Below are 21,622 nucleotides of genomic sequence, written 5' to 3' on the forward strand. Positions count from 1 at the left end.
ACATAAGGGTGTCACGACCAGTGAGGCACGTCAATGGTATCGGGTAGGTTACCGCACCGCCACGGTGAAACACGTATACTAGTAGTCTCGAGAAATAGCAACGGAAATAGTAATTTAATAGCTGTTTTTGAATGTGGCACCGTGCGGCGCTAGTTTGCAGCCAAACTCGATGCGCATCCAATGGCGCGACGTCTTCATTCCGGTTTCCACTGGATTCGATGCGCTTCTCGCTTCTGTCGCATTCATGTAAACGCGGCTCATGTTTTTCTCACGCTGTCGCTCGCAAATAAAGAGAATAAAGATCACACATATCGTTCCGTAACATAGCCATTACCGGCCGAACCTTTTCGTTCGAAATCAGGAACCGTATGCATTTCCGTTCCCGATCCCGTCACCAGCTCCAGTTTCGGGAACCTTTTGTTTCCATTACCGTTACCTTGAATAAAGCCTAGTAGAGTGCAATGCAATGCAATAAAAACAAACAAAAACGACCTGATCATAGTGGACATACACGCAGGTACACACTTATGACACGGGCACAAAGCGTGAATTTGAATTTTTCATTTAAATGTTTCAACGATGTATTTCTATCCACCTGTGTCAAACTTTTGTTGACAGAGACGCTCCTCGAGTAAAAATACGAGGATATGTGAAAGAAACGGTTTCCTTTATTACATGATTGTCATATACTATTCAGGTGTTCCTTCCGTTATCTATCGAAGAAGTCGTCAGTACAAGTTAAGTTGTAGCTTTACCATGGACTTCGTGGAACACGCGCCTTCGGACAACTGTAGAACGGAAATCGATGACTCCATTCAAGGTGTATCATTTGCGCCATACTTATCATTATTAGGATGGATACGACCACGACGAAGTGCAGAATCGGACAGTGTCTCTTTGAAGGAAACTGATCGCCTGCTTACTGTGCGACAGTTAGGCAAACTTCGTTTATGGTCCACTGAGTGTGGAGGGCACGACACAGCCTTGGCGCTATTACTTAATGTCTGTACCGCCTCCATGGGACTCAGTGTCACGGTGCTGGACACAGAAAAATATTCCGTGTGATCTTCAGGTGAACACAGTCCGGAAGACAGGAGTTGTCCATGTAACGCTGAATCTGGTTCCTGTTGCCGATGGAGGTTGTAGGGCATAGTCTTGGAGACACCAGAGTCGCTGAGTGAGACCCTGGCATCCTGCGAAGTAGAAGCAACGGGTGTGGAAACCAGCTCAGTGGGGAACGACACCCTCCGGGCTCTCTTTTGTTCTGATCTTTTCTGCGTTTCAGGCTTGGCTGCACTGCTTTGCGACAGTAAGACGGCATTATACAAGGATTCGAAAGATGTGTCTTCTAAAACCGCAGCACGTCTTCTAGCTGCATGGCAGAACCGCTCCGTGAGGTTTGGAATCGAGTGTGAGGGACTGAAATTGGTATAGCTGCTGCCGTTCCGCCGCCGCCCATTCCAGCGGGGACGGACAGCAGTGTCGCTGCGGGCTCCGAGCTTCGTTCGGTGGGAACGTTGTGAAAGGAAGAACGTATCACTGGACCCATGTCTGCTTTTTCCGGAGTGACAGGTGACTCTGCTGTTAGCGACCTAACACGACCTCTTCCGTGCAGAGCAGAAGGTTCTGTTCCCGTCACACTGGCTGTTCTGAGCCAGCAAGCAATCTGTCGGATTTAAGTAACTAAAATGTGTTTGAGAATCTTCAAGACCTCGTTGTCCCCGATGTAATTCCATAATAGCTCTTAAAACTGGTGCTGTTGCAGAACCAGATCTTGCAACTTCAGTGGCTTAATGGTGTCTCGCACATCGTGCATTGCGATGCGGAAATGTGGCATGTAGAAATTGGGCGTCGAATCTAAAGGTCGCATCTTGTGTAGGATGTACAGTGTTTCGTCGAGTATACTTGGGGGCTGCACCGGCGACAGATTTCGGCGTTCTCGGTAGTAATGCCGTTACCCAGTGCCAAGAGTTCCATAAATGGCGCACGAAACGCTTTTCCAGAAACGCGTCCTGAAGTCTGTCCCTGCTGGTGCTATACAGTGACCGGAAGTAGTTTCCCGTGTTTGAGTACGGACACTGCGGATGCCGCCATTGCCTAAAATGCGTCGTTCTTCATTACTGGTTGAAGCATCGACTTCTCCAACCATGTTGTCTGACTCGCGCAGCCCATCATCATTTTTTCTTTCCTTGTGCTCGGCTGAACGCCCTGCGTCTGAAGACATTGGAGAATGAGACTTGCCGAGCTCGATATCGGGACCTAAGTCAGATTCAGAACGCGACGACATGATCGACACTGTTACCAAGTTTGAAGGATCGTCTCATCTACATCACAGGAAGATTGCTCTGAAGAGACCCTCATTTCTTCCTTGGAACTTCCTTCCATTATTTCTTTATTGCTTGCCTCCCTGACGCTGCTCTCGCACACAATGAACGAAGGGAGAGCTCTAATCGCTATTGGCCTCAATGTCATGGCAGCCCTGGTCTCCAATAGTGCCTCATGGGGTTGGTAGGTTCTGCTTCATTAATTCGTTGCTTGCGGATTGCAATTTCATTAGAAAGTAACGTAGTAGCTGGACACAGTGCGCCGTTTTGGCACTGCGGGCTTGGAGAGAGTTCTGTTGTGGATCGTCGCGCTCTCCGACTCGGTGTGCCGCGCCATTCCTCGGAAGCAATATCTGGAGCAGAATATCGTTCAAATCCAGCATTATCAGAAGCGCTAAGACGGCAGGACGATATCTCTTCCGTCGATGCCCGGTTGATATCTAATGAGACCAATTCGAAACCAGATGACATGAGCTCAGGTAGTGTTGTATAGCTATCTCCCAAGACAGGCCGATCTTCCGGTGAGAACACATCTTGTGGCAGGCATGAAGGAATCGAGATGGTATCTATTAAATGTATTGGGGTCTGCCATTTTTGTCGTCAAGTTTGGACTGCTAGATTCTGACTTATTATGCGGGGTTAGGTTTACGTGTCCGGTGTCTGAGGGCTGCAAAATCTGTTCCCTTACCGGACACGCACCTGTAAGAGTCGGGTGACTGTCGTCAACATTTCTTGGTGGAAGGAACGACAGTTCACTAATTCTTCTCCTGCCCCATTTAGTCATGGTTAATTGAAGTTGTTCCTTTAGTTTCTGTTCCGTGCGCCCTGGTTCACATTGGCTACCATGCAGCGCTTCAGTTTCCATTTCTTCACCTCCTGACGTATTGGTTACACCATGCTCTTTACCTGTTTTTCCTAACACTGCACTTTGTCCACCAATTGTGTCTGATTGACCAGAAGCAACATCCACAGAGTTCGCATGGCAACAAGTACCAGGAGGAAATGTCCAGGACACTGATATGTCGGAGGGCTTTGAAAGATAGGAGTTTATGCCTGAAGATTCTCCGTAAGACGATTTTGTATTCGGAGCTGTTCCAAATGGAGTTGTGCTTGCGTAATACTTCAAGTCGCGGTATGTGACGATCATAGACGACATTTTTTGTGTTTGACCTGTCCGTTGGTGCAAATTCCTCGGATACTACAACGGTATCACCAGGTTCCTGAGGAGGAGGCGTTTGGATTGTCATGTCTGTTGCACGCGAAGTTGCTTTGTTGTGTCTAATTGATCCCGAGAAGACGTCAGGATCTTTCGTTGAAGATTCTATGCTTTCACGCTCGTGGTTTTCACACGAGTCTTCCAGTGCAGCCCCTTGTGACGCAAATGCAGTTTTCCCAGCTGCTATAACCGACTTTATGGGTTCCACATTCACCAGGATATCTCGTGCAAGGAGGAGGTCCTTCAATTCTTTGGGATATGAGATATGCCTCGAGGATGGCAGCTTCGATGTTGGGGGCTCATCTTGATTGGGGTTTCTTCCTCTGTTTATCTTCTGTGACTGGTACGTCGCCGTTTGTACCTTAGTGACGATCCGGGTCGTCGACCGAACGCGCAAGGGGTGTAGTCGGCCTTTGATGAATAGGGGCGATACAGGTTTTCTTGTCGAGCATCGTTGAGCAGTCGTCAAAAACAAAGTTACTATTTGCTTCGTTGTTAGCCCGGGTTTCTGTAGAATACCGGATGTACCGTGGCGGATGCTTAGGAATTCTGGCGTAACCCCAAGAGGCATGTTCCCCGTACTTTTGGTAATAACGCTGTCGAGGGTCAATGCTACTCTGAAAGGCAGAAGAAGTGCGGGGGCGTTGGGTGAAAGATACGGACGAGCCAGTATCTGGACGCCAATCCAAGAAGTCTGTTGAAGCGTCCACAGTGTCCCTAGGCCCGGCACAGGATTCCTTCTCCTTCGTTGCACGTGATAGCCTGCAAGTACGAAAGGTTATCGATTCTGGGTAAGAATTTGCTAATTCAATTGTCTTCAGTTATAGGCGAGGTATATGACAAACAGAGGAATACGTTTTCCCAGCAAATTGTGATTAATTGTGTACACACCTCCGAGAATGATATCCTGCAAATCTACTGGATATGGGATGTTTCATTCTCAAAAAGCCTTATGCGCTCACTCCGAATTCTTTTCCTTGTTCTCTTTTGTTACTGTTCTTTCACCTTATTAGACATTGGGGGATGTGCGTTAAACTTGTAGTCTTTCTAGCCGCGTTTACATAATGTAACAGAGGCGTATCGACTCGACTTGTCGCATTGAATACGCTCCTGTAAACGGCCAATTCGCTAGGATAGCGCATCGAATTCAATCCGCCTGACAGACGTGGCTCAAGACGGTCGATGCGCATTGAAGATACATGTAAACAGAAAATGTACATCGAAACCAGAAGGAGGATTATGGGAAGACGTTTGCTGCGAGTTCACGTGGATGCGGGGTAGATTTCGTGTGCGAAAAAGAAGATATTGTGAAATGAGAGCAGATATGGTAGGTATGGTATGGCAGTGCAGAGCTCGAAATTTTTGATGTGACAACGCGGGCGCAAGTTCGAGCCGAATTCGATGCGCATCCACGTAAACGGTGGCGCATAGTGTTCACTTTGGTTTCAGCTCTAGTCGATGCGCTTCTGTCGCATTCGTATGAACGCGGCTTCTGTCTTATATATCGGAAGCACAGTGACAGTTCCACTGAAGGGGACTGACGCCCCATCCACAAACATCTAGAACTCAGCTCTCACTGTAATTTCACTATCCACAAGTGTGTTTAGACAGTAATGAACGCACTCACGATCATGTTCCCATATTCCACCAAAGTACGGTTGTAGTCGTACGATTCGTTAGTTTTTGCCAGAGCCAGCCCACATTTGAACACTGGGGACACCAGTCGACTTCCAGTGTGGCCTCCAAATCTACCTTATTCCATCTCAGATTCTTTTTAGCTCTGGTATCTTTCTCAGATCTCAGTGGAAAGTTGCACTAGGCATACCGTCTATATGAGTAAGCTGCTCCGATGACCAGCAATGTTAGAAGAAGTACCAGTGTTGGCAGGGTGCCGAAAAGAGCGCTTGCCCGAGATGGTTTGCCTGCAACATAAAGGGGCTCGTCAATAAAGTGTGCATTTACAACCTCGTGATCTATGCCTTTTATGATTCTGATTTAGATAATTTGGAATCGTAAAAGGCGGATCGGAAGTCCGAAAATATGACTAAGTTAGTGATTAAATATGACGCGGAAGAAGAACAGTCTCTGTTCGAAATATCGCACGTGGCTCCCTTTCCTAACTCTCGTCCTGAAGCACTTCCCTTGGTAAGTTGAACGAATGCTGCAGTATAGGCGACGATGACGGCACCTAAAGCGTATGTGCACCTGCCAAACCGCCCATTCAAAGGTCCAAACCTGTTCCACCTGTTCCTGTAGCCTTTTTTACATATACATACTGCAAGTTATAGACTCAGAAGATACCCGAAGCTGCGCTCTTGAACTGGCTGGTTCGTTCGACAGCAAACGATGGGAGACGCAGGGAAGTTTCGCTGGCTAAGTTGATCGGACGGAAATAATCGAGCCTGAAAGTAAGATGATGATGATCCTGATTCGGGAAGAAACATGGTCGTTCGTTGCGGATATGCGGTACCGGAAAACCCTTCCGCGTCTTGGACAGCAGGAGGTCGCAAAGCACAGAGCACTATTTGTCTGAGTATTGACGACAGTCAAATACTTCATATCTGCAACTCTGCAACGGCAAGACAGATGCGGGAAGAGCCCCGAAAGGTGCACGAACGAGCCAATCCCAGCAATTAGCTCTGCCTACTGACTGTGGAACCCGTATTAGTCAAAGTTGGCATATGACCGATGATGGAGTACAGGGCTACATCAGGCGCGCTTTGGGATTGGTCGAGCGCTTAGGAGGGATAGGGCAAGAAATAACAAGCTTTCAGGCCGGTACTAGCTTCACATCAGTGGGCTGTCAGAAAGTTGCACTCATCACAACCCTTGATGCACGCACAGATGATGACCTCACGTTGGAGTACGTGAAAGAAAAGCTTGTGGACGAGCATCAAAGAAAGCAGGAGATGACATCTGCAACGCGCAGCCCAGAGTCAGCGCTTCAGACGCAAGGCTGAGATGATGCAAAGGGTGTGACTGGCACACGAGTGTGCTACTTCTGTAAGAAGTCCGCATGGTCACCTGAGGACCTTGGAACTCTTGTGGAACTCCTTGTTGTGGAACTCGAACCTCAGAGGCCAAAGGGACGACAACGCAGGGGACGGCACGCAGACGCCAAAGGGAATGTCAGACCCATGGACGCTACCTTACCAGAAACTCGCTGCGGACCATGACGCACCGCTTAGCAACGAACTTTACCGTGAGGCAATTGGGGAGCTACTCTATTTGAGTACGGCAATACGTCCAGACATTGCTTGTGCTGTGGGGATATATACTCTGTCGTCGTGTCAGCAACCCGTATCAGCGTGATTAGAGCACTGCCAAGAGGCTGATTCGGTACCTGAAATTTACTAGGGGTCTGAAGCTGAAACTGTCCTCAGACCCAAGCTTGAAGTTGGCTAGCTACGTGGATGCGGACTGGGCGGCAGACTTTACGGATTGCAAGTAACCAGCGGCTACTTCATCCAGCTGGGAGGCAGCCCAGTCTCCTGCTCTACTAGGAAGCAGCTGTCTCTGGCCCTGCAGTGCAGAGGCGTAGCGAGGGAGAGGCTTAGGAGGCTTGAGCGCCCTCACCCCTAAATGTAGGTCACCTTGCATGCATGGTGCCATTACTTCACGGTGGCTCAGGTTGATTCGCTGAAGCGCTCAATAAATGGGATCACCACTGGCTGGCGGTCACTATTTTGCACCGTAAATATGGGAACAAAGAAAGATAGACAGTGAGAAAATACGAAAAATACGTGCGGGTGTACGTTGATCAGGGGCACACGGGATGCAAGAGCACGGGAAACACATATTTAATCTGTAGGGGCTCATTCCGTGACAATATCTTGTTATCTCTCTGATAATTTCGTATAGCATTGGTGATGTCAATCGCTTAGGTCAAGCATGGCCCTGCACTTGGCTTTCCGTCCTTGCTGGGTAATCTTCAATGTTTCCTCACGACGTCCTTTCGGGGTCGCTCCCCAGTTGCCGGTGTCGTCCTTTCTGATTTTGGCGCAGCTAGCTCATAGACATTCATTGTCCTATATGAGAAAGTTTCCGAGCGGCAGTTTCACTGCCCCTCCCAGCTCGCCACTTCTCAAGCCATATCATACAAACGGTGGCGGGTTCAGTGAAAGCAAGAACGCGGTGAACGAAAGAAATAGGGCAATAAAACATGTGTGCCGCACGTGGCTCCCTTTCCTAACTTTTTGGATTGTCACAGAAGCAAAGGCTCGAAAGTAAACAAGAAAAAGGAATACACAAGAGGTGAAGAGAGAGAGAGTGAATGCAACGAGAACTGGTCGCCTACGTACACTGCACTGCACAGTTTAAAAGTAGGATGTCAACAGGGCAGCTATGCTCAAAGGACAGTAAACAATAAAACACTTCCTGCCCTTCGAATGCAACGATCTTTTGCGCGCCACAAACGACACGTGACGTCCTTGTTCAATGAGTGCCGTTATGAACAACGAATCAGAAAAGCAGCGGAGCTCTTATCCTCAGGAGTTAGCCGTAGGCGGCATCCCGTTTTCGTAAAGCGACATACAGTCAACGCTCGATCTAGGAGCTCTTCGTTTTAAAACCAATTATATCTATTTATAAACGGTTTCTCCAGGAATGCTAACCGCTCTTAAATGAAAGGCCGACGGTGCTTCTTGTAAAAGCTTATGACCATAACTCTCTTATTAACACCTTCGTAAGGGTAGCGTGCTCTCCAATGCGTATATATGTCTTGCAACAGATACAAGAAAATTCGTTAATGAACAGTACGCAGAGCGTCATGCACTGGTCAACACCTCCTAGATAGTAAGAAAGGCCTGCGCCTACGTCACACAGGGAGGCCTGCTGTTACAACTGTTTCTGCTATGACGTCAACGAAAGAGCGAACTAGAGACAAGCATGAGGCAGCTGGCAAAGCCTCACGGAGGGCCTCAGTGTGTGACATAGGTCGCAGGGATTTCTACCATCTAGGAGGTGTTACACTTGTCTACCAGCTTTCTTTTTCTGTGTGTGTGTGTGCCCCCTCCGCACCGCCCCCACCCCCTCCATACAGGTCCCAGCCCTCCAGGAAAAAATTTCTGGCTACGCCTGTGCTGCGTGGCATCTACATGCAGTGGTGTACTACTACGTCTCAGCAGCGCAAACCATATATGGTTTATCAGGGCTTGTACATCCACCATTATGGTGACTCGCAGGGAAGCGAGAGAGTCGTTAACGGGTCGTTATTGCCTCTTCCTCCCAACCAAGTGATTGGTGAAATAAAGATTTATATTACAGTTGCGCTGGCGTGAATATTACTTGTACAATATCGTGTAACTTTCATATTTTCAACGGTTGATGATCTTTTAGATAGCGTGGCATCAGCATAGCATTCCATCAGCGAATGCATGGAACATGTACTCATTCGTAGACATGTCTCTGTGCACACACACCTACGTCGTCAAAGTAGAGTACCTGAAGGAATTAAATACTCCTTACGTGAAAGGCACTTCTGGTTATCAGCAAGCACGAAAGGGCTGAGGGCAGTAGCATAGGAAGTCAACGCAATTGCATGTTCTTATCGTTGATGAGCGCATTCCAAGTCGCTCACACAGGATTCGTACAAGTGCTTTCCTGGAAAGATGCAAATTAGCCTAAACAAAAACGCACGGCAGTGCAACGGGACAGCTTTCGTAGAAGCAGCAGCTCACCTCGAACGCACTTAGCGACTCCATCGGTGCCCCTTATGAAAATCGGTGTTCCCCGGGCGCAGTCGCACCTCGAATGAAGTGCGGCCCTTCTCGCAATGCATGCCCAACCCTAAGCCGGATGCACACTCTCTCGTCGCTCTTGCACGTAATTCCGTATCCGAATTTTCCGCTATCAGGGTTAACGTTCACCTGCAAGAATTGAGACATCATATGACCCCTATGTGCCCCCAGTAAGCCGTAAGAGCACTTCCATAACGAACATGCTCTTCGGCGGGATGCCACGATATTCCACCGTTAAGAATCGACCGTGTAAAATCCAGATTTCTCAATTAAAGCTTTAATGTGAAGAATGGCGGAATGATAGCGTTGAATAATACATATTACTGACAAACCTCGCAGTATTGCGTGATTTTGGACCTCAGCAGAAGTCATTGTCGTGAATAAAAACCAGGTTTTGGCGACCGTTAGCTTAGCATTGCGTCACATCAGAGCCGCAAAAATTATTAGATTTAGGGTAAGGTTAGTTTTCAGAGGTTAGGTTAGTTTTAGGCGTTTTTTGACAGTTCACCACGCCGTTGGGGGGCTCCCCACAGTTGGCACGCACGCAGCGCTACGCTAGCGCAGTTTGGGATTTTCAGCATATGGATCTAAACGGTGGATTCTTACCGTGGCAATCGGGATACCCCCTCTTCGGCAACGGCCACTCAATATTACGTATCAGTGGCCTCATGAATCTACCTTTATTTCCTCCGAGGGGTATTCAGGTTTTGTTGTACTCGTAGTATAATTTGATAAATCAGTTAGGTCCTGGTACGTATCAGTGTCTTCTGGTCTGCAAGAGTGATGAACAGAGTTAATGGCCGACGAGCATAGGACTACTACAGCTCGTTATATTCCAAAACAAACCCTTACCTGAAATCTGGAAACTGCCTCGCGATGCATAACGTCAGCAAGCAGAGGAACCCTATAGAGATACGCATCATACTTGTTTCAGAGGGTTGGGGTGTAGCGCAGGGCAGTTTGGCAGGCCAAGGCAGTGAGCCCGGCGTACAGAGTCAGCGTTCTTCTTCTTCTTGATGAAAGGCTGTTCCACAGGGTAATAACGGCCCGTTCACGTTGCTCCTCGAGCGGAATGGCACGTAGTGAAGCCACCATAGCAACCAATTTTGCTTTTTCTTCTTCTTCTTCTTCTACCAATGAGATAATGGCCGTGAACCACTAAGGGAGCTTGGCCAGGACAAAGGGGGCGACAGATGTTTGTCTATGTTTGTGCAGTAATGATAGGGACTAAGGCCAGGTCAGATCCAAGTAACTTATGACATATATGACGTGTGATGACTAATACAGGAACTGGATATGCACATATGTAGGAATATGCGTATGGCGACTATACACGGCCAAAAGGATGACTGTATGAATGTGTGTGTACGTGAAAGTGTATGAGAGTAGGAAGGAAGTGCCTAGAAGCGGTTGGAGAGCACGATGTAGGAAGCAAGACCCGCTACCACAGCCCTATGACAGAGCGCAGTGTGTGATGCTCCGAGAGACAGCACTGGACGCCAATGAGAGTGGGGCTCCTAACAAGCGTAAGGGTGTCCAGATATACCTGCGACGTAATTGGCCGAACTGAGAGCAGGTTAGCAAAAAGTGTTCCCGGTGCCGGCTGTGCTGTCTGGGGTTTTTCCTGGGTTTTCCTCAGACGCTTTCAGACACATGTCGGCACAGTTCCCTTAGAAGTCGGCCCAGGACGCACTTTCCCCCAGGGCGTCAGTCGTGACGTTGCCCACCTACGTGAGGCCGACAACGGCAAGCCCTTTCACCACCCACCACCACCACCAGTGTTCTTCTTCTTCTTCTTCTTATTCTTCGTCCAATGAGATGATGGCCGTGAGCCACTAAGCCAAAGACATACTCGATGCCTCCTCTCCATCCTTCACTACGTGCATGGACATTCGAAGTAGATTTACATGTAAGGCAAGTCCGCTCACATTTGTCTGGCTACATGCTGCGTGTGCCGCAGGGTAGGATTGCAAATAATGTCGACTACCTGAAGTTCTTTTGACGTGCGCCAGAAATCTCCGCTACACAGTGCTGGAAGCAACGTGCATGGACATGTTGGGGTCATCTGCTTCAGCATGAAGCCTGAGGCTGCTGACGATGACATGCTTCCGTGGCTACAAGCGTGACTGTGATTGGACGGACTCCTGAAGATTTGCATTACCTCTCACACAACCACCGATGTCCAGAGGACGTCCTGAAATGGTCAGAATATCTTTGTCGGAAAGTGACATAAATAGGATTCCTTCTGGATGTCTATTGGCGATGTCCGTTGGGACAATAAAACCACACATCCTGCAGTTATCCTGTGGCTCATGTCTCATGTCAAATCAGAGTTTGCGATTGAAATCATGTGGTACGAATTCCCTAAGTATTTGGTGGGTGTAATTCTCTCCCGACTTGCATGCCACATTAATAATACAATGTACGTATTGTATAGAAAAAGCCAAAATAGCTAGGATAAATGAAATCTCCTTGTATTTTTCTTACAAACAAAACAACAAACAAATGAAATCGATCCACAAGATAAATTGTATGTGCCACATAATGGCTAAGCTCTATTGACATGCTACACAAATATTTAAATAATTAGCCCAAAACTCATTTTATTTCTGATTACTTGATTTTATGTGTTTACGTAGTTATACATGTGATCTCTTGCATGATTCATTCTTACTGGCATGAAGCATGCTCCAACAACACCGAATATCCACTGATGTACGATTAATGTCCTAACGTCCGTGGTCGGATTCGTCTGTCTGATGGATATCCCTCTGATATCCAGCGTGGATGAAGAAAATAAAGCGCAGAAGTGATATCCAGAGGATATCCAGAAACGGTCATGCGCGGTGATCTATGCCCCGACAACACATGGCAGTCCTAAGGATGTCCCATTTACCTCTGAAGCTGGATGTTGGAATATCCCAACGATAACGAGTTTCGTCCGACATACGTATATGTACGGTCACAGATCCAGCGGAGAAAGGAATCCTCTCGGACGTCCGACAGACATGTTCTGCGCTGCTTGCCCCTGACATCCTTTCTTTTTTGTCTGAGATTCAAGCTCTTGATGTGACATATTTAGTGAAACTACTATTTTTTGTACCGTTTATGTGGATCAAGAGACATGCCGTGACTCAAACCGGAATCAGATTTTTCATTATTTTCGAGACATAGCCGACAAGAAAAAGTGACGGTAGCTGTGAGAGTATAATCCTCTGTGAGAGTATAGTCCCTCCCCTTCAGTTATTGTACCCTATAAACGTGACTTCCCTCTTTCGGAAACATCAAAGAACTAGCACATTTCTTAGAATATTCGAACTTGGCAAGTGCGCACAACACGTCAGCGAACCGACACAAACTGAACAACGAACAATGAGAGCCGAGAAGCGATTGCTAATATGGTGGATGCTTCTTTTATTTTTTCTTGTTGGCCGTGATGAAACATCTTCGGCCGTAATGAAATGTTACCGTTGGAAAAGTTCGCCAGGTTGTGGGTGTAGCATTTACTGTGTTAACCATTAGTTTAATGTAGCTCAACAATTCCGTTTGATTAGTTAAATTATTCACATTAATAATATAGCATGTGTGCATTAAAATTAAGAATATATTATGCCTGCTTTATTAGGCGCATTAGCCTGAAGAAATGTCCATAAAACATCCCACACTCGTCCGCTTAACGTTAATATGGATATCTTTCGCACGTCCCAGAGGACTCCTTCTTTCTCTGACATGGACATGTCAGCGCACATATATTGGACGAAATTCGTTATCCCCAAGATATCCCAACGTCCAGCTTCAGACGTGCATCGGATATCCCTAAGACAGCGGTGTGTTTGTTGGGCTGGATGTCTGTTCACTCTGTTGGACGTCAAAGACGACTCCCAGCAAACCATTAATATCCCTGGGACATCCCTACAAGGTCGCGAACGTGCTGAATATCTCGACATCCATAGGATATCTATGGGATATCGCACAATTTCATTGCGTTTTGGGCTTACTCCAGTAAACAACAGATGTCCCTGGTATGTTGGAAGGATATCGCGCTCTGGATGTTTGAATGTCCCTTGACAAGCAGCCTGCAGATCCTAGGGATGTCTATGGGAGATCCAGGAAATATTTGTTTGTCCTTATAGAGACGGTAACCTGAATTAAAAACACAGTAGTCGATAGGAAGGGATGTCAGAAATGTTGTTGGGTATACTGTGGTTGATGCAGAAACACAGGAATTGCGAAGATACATCCTCGTCACCATTACAAATGGTTTACGCCACGCTACCCCTAACGAACGTGTGTGTAACGATTTGTATTTCAGTATATGTTCCATCCTGCTCGCAAATAGAGGTTACTGCAGGCTTTCCCAAGTGGTCCAAGTGAGGCGGGCAGGGTGTTGCTGTACTGTGTTGAATCGTGTTAGGCTAAGGTAATGTTTTGTTCCCAATAGTATCAAACGGGTTAAAACACATAATAAATATTATTTGCTGGTGCACAGTTGCAGTGGTCTCTACGCATTCTACAAACACTAAATATCTGATGCACAAAATTGTTAAAAGCAAAATATGTTCGATATTCGTAATCTCCCGTATATATCCAAACATCCGTGACAGACGTCGCAGGAACTTTCAGTGGATCTACAAACATGGCAGAAATGCTAGTCGCTGGGATATCGCATGGATGTAAAACGGATCTGTGGCAAACTCCACTGGATATCCAAACGTCCCGGGCGAGATATCTTACGGACATTTCCTGGATGTATCTGGTTTGCTGGGCTCCTCCTTTCTCTCACTTGGACCTGTGAGCGCACATACATCGGACGAAACTCGCTATCCCCAGGACATCCTAACATCCAACTTCTGACGTACATCGGATGTCCATAGGACAGCCTTGTGTTGTTGGGGATATGGTGTCACCACCATCAGGGTGTCACATCCCAACGTCCATTATAGACATTCAAGATGTGTCCTGTGAACGGTGGAAGACCCATCACCAGCGGCATAAACAGCGACCAAGCATCACGAGGACAGAGGTCACCTCTGCCTCAAATGATACCGTAAGAATGGTACCGTCATGTTACACGTAAGGTTTGTCTGTCTAGTGTGGCAACATGTTGCACGTGCCGTAGGGTAGGACTGCGGATAATTTGGACTATCTGGGATTCTTTTGGCGTGTGCCGGAAATCTCCGACACACGGTGCTGGAAGCAATGTGGAGGAGGCTCAGTGGGGGAGGCTCTGTGTTGGGGCTCAGACAGACAGATGCGGGCTGGGGCAGAGGTCCTCCCCCACATTGCTACCGACTTCTGCCACAGCGCGCGTCTGTCTGTCTGTCTGAGCCTGCGTAAAGCGGGCTCGTGAAGAGCAGAGAAAGGGGCAGTCGACGCTTGGGCGGCTTGGGTTCGAAGCAAGAGGTTCTACTCGTTGGTCTTTGGGGCCTTTGGTTTACTGGCGTCATTTCTAACTTTTCTGGACCTACCTTTCTGTACTTGTCCATTTCAGAAGTTCTATTACTCAACATCAGCTTTTGTAACCCATCAGAGGATGAAGACGCAAATTTTATGTATCTTCTGATATTGTAATGTGATCCGCAATAATCATGGAATAATTGTTGTGGTATATAATTATTGTAAGCAATAGTGATCTTCGTAATACTTCATAATTATGGGGCAATCACAATCATATAATGTTAAAAATAATTTGGAGTCGATTGAACATCATAGAATGCTATTAAAGGAGTACAGAGGGCCATCCAAAAAAATTTCAGATTAAGACATCTGATGAAAGTGTGTGTGTCATTATACCGAATAGCGCGAAAGGTTTTGATGTGTGCAATTTGTTTCCCAGAAAAAAAGTCACATAAACATAGCTCCGCGCCTTCACTCTTAACTCGCCACTCCAGCTATAACGAGGATGAGGAGGTATGATGCCACGTCACCGATGACGGCATAAGGAGACTCGTTCTGGTTTGCCGGTCAGTGGGGGTCAGCGCCTTGTCCCTTTGCCACCGTAAACCTGTTTTGCCAGTTTTCCCGGAGAATTGGGGAGAGAAGGAGCGGCCGAAGCATTACCGAGCAAGGAGAAAGGCTTTATCAGAACCCCGAACAGCCGAGTAGCAGACGACAGCGGAGTAGCAGACAACATTTCTCTAGGCCAATCAGCGAGCGTTCTCCTTATAGCGTCAGCGCGCGGTTCCAGGCAGATCACAGGCTGGTACTGCTCTTCACCACCGTTGCGCACGGTCGCTTTTTGCGGCGTATTTCAGATTCAATTTCTTCGATAATTATGACTCCGTGGTGTAAATTACTTCGCATGGTGCATCTTACTGGTCTACTTAACAGTTTTATAGGAAGAAAACTGGGTGTTAAAAATGCCTTCTGTGCTACTTTAAGTAAAAAGAGCAGTAGAGCGCTCCTCTATGAGAACTGGGTCCATGGGTGATCTTGTGTATATTTTATTCAGCGTTTATCACATGCTGGCTTCCGAGAAGATAAAATACGGAAGGCGCGATAGACTGAAACCCAAGGAAGAGATTGCCGTGGCTATCCTCGATATGATCCTTTTTACCACAGTCCTCGTGTTCGCTAGCACACCCCATTTTGCCACCCGCCCTTCTGTCGGACAACGTAACCGTGCCTCTTGAGACTGCTGTCAGGAAAAGCATTTACCTACTGGCAGTGTTTAACTGACTTGCACCTCTACGTGGCAAGAGGCAGAGTCCTTATTAAGAAATTTCGCGTGGTTAACAGTCGTCAAAGGGTGATGAAGAAATAAGCGATGGCAATAGGTGATACTGGTCTTTCTTGGATTCATTCCAGCTAGGGTTCCTTTCATCTTCCGAATATAATTACACACGTATCACTGCATACATAGTTACTCTTATGGATATACAGTGTGGAGATATCAGACTGATAACAAGGGCGTTATCTGGTACCGGTGTGGAACGTGTGTGCTGCGTGTGTGTTACACGTGACGCTAGGGAGCGTCGGGCGCGGATCATGGCTTGGGTGTGGGGACTTGTGATCCTGCCACTCGACGCCGACGGAGCCATTTTGTCAGGTGTAAGAAAATAAATCTTCTTTCTTGTTGTTAGTTGCTGTGTTCGTGTTCTTCGGGTTTACGGCGGGTCGGAATCGGGAGCACCCCGAATTTGTTGGCCTAGGATCCCACAACAGTCAACCCTCGATTTATGAAACCTAGATTTACGAATTCCCTCGCTTTGCGGATGGTTTGTCCCAGAACGAAGCACTTCCTATGTGTTTCTCCCTCGGTTTATGAACATCCGTTTCTGATATGTAAACGCGTTTTTTGAGCATGAACCTAGAGGAGTCTACCTTCTTTTTTTTACCTCGATTTATGAAGGGGTTGGGTACAGTCGTCCAGGTCATTGACACATGAATGGAGGCTGACAGATAAGAAAATGAACTTTATCTGTGTGGCATGCCAGTGGCTGACATTTGAAGTGGAATGTCGCAATGGACGGGTTGCAAAGCGCAAGAGATCGCCTCTGACCGCAGGTGAGAAAAGGGGTATCCACCTATTTTCAGAAATAATGAATACCAGCAACTGTAAAGTCAACAAATGTTACAAAATGTCGCAGTGCAGTTCCTGTCATTCTAAGATCCCCTTTCGTCCCAAGAGATAGTCACTAGCTTTGTCGCATTGAGATGAGGACTGCCTGGCGTCTTCTTTTGGCAGTGCCACTGCATGCTAGCATGCATTGCACGGGAGATCCCCTCTCCCGCGTCTACGCCATTCTGTGCACCGGCGGCGTGGACTCTTGAAAGACCCCATATTTACCCTACCATCCCTGGTCTTGAACGAAATAGTGACGTCCCCATAGTCGTGGCGCTGGAGCATCTCGACTCATCACATCGACTAAGTTGCCATATATGCAGTGGCATGTTTTCCACTGCCTGCTTCACGCTCACATTCCCACGAATAGGTGGAGCTGCCTCGAAACCCTGCATCTGGTACATCTGGTTGTTGGTTGTTCCCTAAGTTTTGGTTTTGCTTCGTCTGCAGGCACCTCCATCTATACCCGGTGATTTAAATTAACGTGAAGCAGTCATAGGAAAACATGACGGTTTGAGGAATGCATGGGATGGGAATTTGCTTTTCTTGTGACTTTTTTGTACAAAGTGACGAAACATTTGACAAAAATATTGGTAAAACTATAGAGAGAAATGTCTATCGGGGGAATATTCTTGTAATGTGTGTGGCTGTTGATATTAATTGGGAATCTTTCTTCACATTACTCAGTGATGCTGCAATGTATGTATTATTGTAATGTGTATAGATGTTGATATTAATTATAACTATCTTTTCATATTATCCAGTGGTAGTGCATTGTATGTATTAGTGAATGAGATTGTGGCTTCATATAGTAATAAGTCCTCTATCAGGTCATTGGTGCGGGTTACGTGAGTGATCAAGTGGTAAGCAATGTGATGAATGTTGATTTTATGTTTGAAATATCAAATAGAGAATAAATAATTATATTTTATAATTATTAATAATATTTTTATATAATTATATTTTATATGAATTGTAGTGTCTTGTGTTGTGGTTCTGTTTCAGGTCGTAAAGGTCTTTCGGCTGGGTTTTTCTGCGTCATACTGATTGGCAACATAATTGGCATAATTCCCAGCACCACTGGCAATTAATAAATATACATGTATTGGCAATATAATTGGCTTTAATAAATATATATCGACTTGTACTTTTTGTGTATGACCCTTCTTTGCAAGTCTATAGTTGCATGTTGTAAGTGCACGCGTCACCCACCACGCGCTGCAAAAATTCGCGAAAGAAGTCTGCCCAGATGGAGAAACCCGCCTTGTACTCTCTACGCCTCCCGACATAATCATACTACTAGTGTCTCGTGCTTGCCCAACGCCAACATCGGAGTCCTGGACAGGGGGGGGGGGGGGGGGGAGACCAGGACCTCTCAATTACCCCGACGTCGTGGGCGGTTGCCTAGGGAGGGTTGAACCGGCCCCGGGCAGAAGCGCAGCAGACTAAAGTTCCCGCGTTCTGCGGTGTGGGGATCGCACCCATGCATGGGTAGCATGAGGCAGCCCAACGGAAACGGCTGGACCTAGACCAGCGGCAGCTGTTATGTGCAAACTTACTGCTAGTTCAATGACATGCGTGGTCCGCACAAAAGGGCGAAAGCTGCAACGCAAAAGGAAGGCGGAAAACCCGTATTGGATGAGGGCGCGTGTAGAGGAGGTCATCACGCCAGCGCGCAGCGCGAGGATGCTGAAATTCGCGTTACAGGAGTCGAAACTGTTCTCGTAAAACCCATTGCGCTATGCATCCTCCTTCAGTGCACACTGGGGCCGCTACACCACTCGAAGTGCCCATCTGCGAAGATGACATCGGAGATTTGTTCTGTGCAGATGTCCAGTGGACTCGTGATAGCTGTGTGTGTTACTTCTCGCCTCACGCCAGGACGGAACGGATGCGCGTCTGTATAGTCTACGCACTCACACCTTACCGCAGTAACAAGTTCCGCCTCGTGGGGGACTTCAACGTGGACGTTCCAGCGGGCAAGAACACGGCGTTCCTAGAAAACATATCCCCCCCCCCCCCACCAACTAGACCTCACGCTACGCACCGACGTCCTCCAACCCACCAGACAACGGATCGTGCATAGACTTGGTCATTGAAAACACCCACTTCGTTGAAGACATTACTCGTATCGCCAACCATTTCAACGAGCAGTGGTCATCACACTGAGATAAACACTTTGCGTACGAACTTTAAAGGAGCATTAAAGTGGTATCTAACATGGCCAAAAACTGCTGTCATCTTGTAAAGTAGTATGTGAAAAGCATTCCCACAAAATGTTTTTGTCCAAAGTTCTTTCACCGCGGCGCAATTAATTTGCAAAATCGCCCACCCGCTCACTCAAATCACCCACTCTAGTGTGACGTTTGTGGTAGAGAGCCCTCTCATTCGTTGGTAGGAAAAACCGTCTGCTACGGACATTGCGAGCTGTTTCTTGTTGACTTCTATTCTTTATATGATTTATATCACGTTTTCTATATAAAAAAAAAGCATACATGCAGCCTGACAAAATAAGATTGTGACCACAAGAGTAATATATCCGTGGCTTCTGTGCAATCTCAGAACTCACAGTAGCAGAAAGCAAGCGATGACGGCGCTATTGTGGCGCCGCCTGTTAGCCACTGAACTAACTCAAAAGGGCATAGGGTATTGAACTAACTAACTAAATAACTGTGCGATGAAAACGGTCAGAGAGGCTGCACACTGTCGGGAAGCACTGGGGTATCGCTGTACAACACACAGTTAGCTTCGGGCTGCACCACTCGTTCTTGCCGTGGTGTCAGCGGTCCCAAAAAATCGAGGTCGTGTCTTTGACAGCCTTCGAATCCTCCGTTTCGGACATCACGCAGCCGGAGAATGCCTGGCCAGCCTCGCGTCTCCGAAGCGGTAGCAGACGCTCCGGCCTGCGCGGTGTTGCTCACCTCGATCATGTGATCCCAGGACCAATGAGGAGCGTCCCTACAACTCACGTCACATAGTGACGCGCATGCAGGCGCTCATCACGTGTCTATCGTGAAGGCGAAGGAGGGTGTTTCGCGCACTGGAGACTCGGTGAGCTATTGCAGGCGTCCCAATTTCGCTATGGTTGCACTAATTGTGGGAAAACTGTTTTCGGCTGCTAAACAATCCATACAGACCAAAAATGGAAACAAAGTTGTGTGCCTGTAGACTGCTCCTCAACCTTACTCAACCACACACAGTTGACGATGGAATTCGCGTTACAGGTGTCGTAACGGTTCTTGAATTTTTCTTTCTTCTGTTTCTTTTTTGCGGGAAAGCAAAGGACTAACGTCGAGTCGTGTCCTGGTAAAATATAAATGAAATCAAAAGGGGCCTTTTCGTGAAACGGTCGTAACACATTCCCAGAATTGCGGAACACCCCCTCTTAAAGATGGCTTGACCTGCGTACTCGCTGCCCTCCATTGAAGCAATGCATTCCACCTAGTTTTGTTAGAATCTCCGTTGGCACCGAGCTTTAGAAAGAAGTGTCCACACTTATGTGTTCCTATAAGAGGTCCCTTGACAGGTAAGTTGTATGGAAGTGCAGTCACAGTTTTTTTTTTTTTTCAGTTTTTTTTTTTTTTTTTTTTCCTGGGGGACTTATTTTCGCCGTATTGGCTTCATGGCAGAATGCATTGGCGTGCCTTTTTGCTTGTATTTCACCCAAACAATGGGTTCCCCAGAAAGTGTCCATGTAAGGCATGAAAGGTGAAGCTGTGTTCTTTCGGTGCACCGGGCCGTCACCTCAGAGCAGGCTGACCGCACCTTCTCCCTACATCACCCTATCACACCACCCACCGAGAAACTGTCTCATATTTTTTTCCCCATAGCGAAAGAGGTGACGACGTGCTTAGTGTGCCTTCCGAGCCATTTGCGTCTTCAAAAAAAGAGTTGTGTTGTTGGCTGGAGCAATGGTGTAGATGTCGGCATAGCTTTCGCGTCCCGTGTTCGATCCGCGGACCAATACCTTTTGATATTTAAAAAAAAAATATGTAAAGTGAGTTTTTCAAGAGAGTAATAGCAAGAGAGTAATAGCAATTCAAGAGAGTAACAGCAAGGCGAGAACTTCACAATTTTCTCCCTGGAGGGCTTATTAATGCCGTACTGGCACTATAGCATACATTGGTGCGATGTTTTGCTTGAATTGCGGTACTGCTGTATATTGGTTCCGACCTACTTCACCGATACAGGAAGTCCCCGATTTGTACAGTGCCAAGGTGCTAGCATTAGGGAACAACAGATGAGAAAGCATCTTTAACCAATTCCTTTAACCAAATCTTTAACCACTATCTTTACAGATTTGTAAAGGTAGTGGGAGATGCAGGATTAATGCTGAATGCTGAATTAATGCACGGGTGCGTAAGACTGTTAAAAATGCTGTTTCACGCGTAATCCTTGTGTACCAGATTGCGAATAAAAAATGTCCGGCAACGGGTTTAAGACAAGTGTTGTTGGTCTAGACCGGAACCCGGTCCGCGCCCAAAGGCAAAAGAACTGTGGGATCAGAATCCGGCCTGCAGGCTCCGGTTTTCTGGTTCCCTGACTTGAACAACATGACTGCCTAACCCGGGTTGGGTTGGGTTTGAGTTTTCGGGCCAGTGTTGTCCGTTGCCGTGTCCTGCTGGCCCTACTAGGAATGCTAGCTTCTGCTTCACGTGCCAACAACCACTTTGCCTCGGCAAATTCCCGCTACGCCCCGCTACCGCGCTATGGCGGTACCGCTACCATGTAAATGGTGCGCATGCGTCTTCATCTTTTTTCTGAAATGGACCATTGATTG

General features: G+C 47.1%; 1 long non-coding RNA gene across 1 annotated transcript; it reads right to left on the bottom strand.

The window, feature by feature from the left end:
• Positions 1-4,197: 4,197 nt before the first annotated feature.
• Positions 4,198-9,072, bottom strand: LOC135376704 (uncharacterized). The gene is made up of 3 exons (XR_010417815.1): positions 9,007-9,072; positions 5,366-5,462; positions 4,198-4,302 (listed from the first exon to the last, which is right to left on the bottom strand). It is a non-coding gene; the product is annotated as an uncharacterized LOC135376704 (long non-coding RNA).
• Between the last annotated feature and the right edge of the window lie 12,550 nt (positions 9,073-21,622).

This window comes from Ornithodoros turicata, unplaced genomic scaffold, assembly GCF_037126465.1.
Source record: "Ornithodoros turicata isolate Travis unplaced genomic scaffold, ASM3712646v1 ctg00001241.1, whole genome shotgun sequence".
NCBI classification, from domain to species: Eukaryota; Metazoa; Arthropoda; class Arachnida; order Ixodida; family Argasidae; genus Ornithodoros; species Ornithodoros turicata.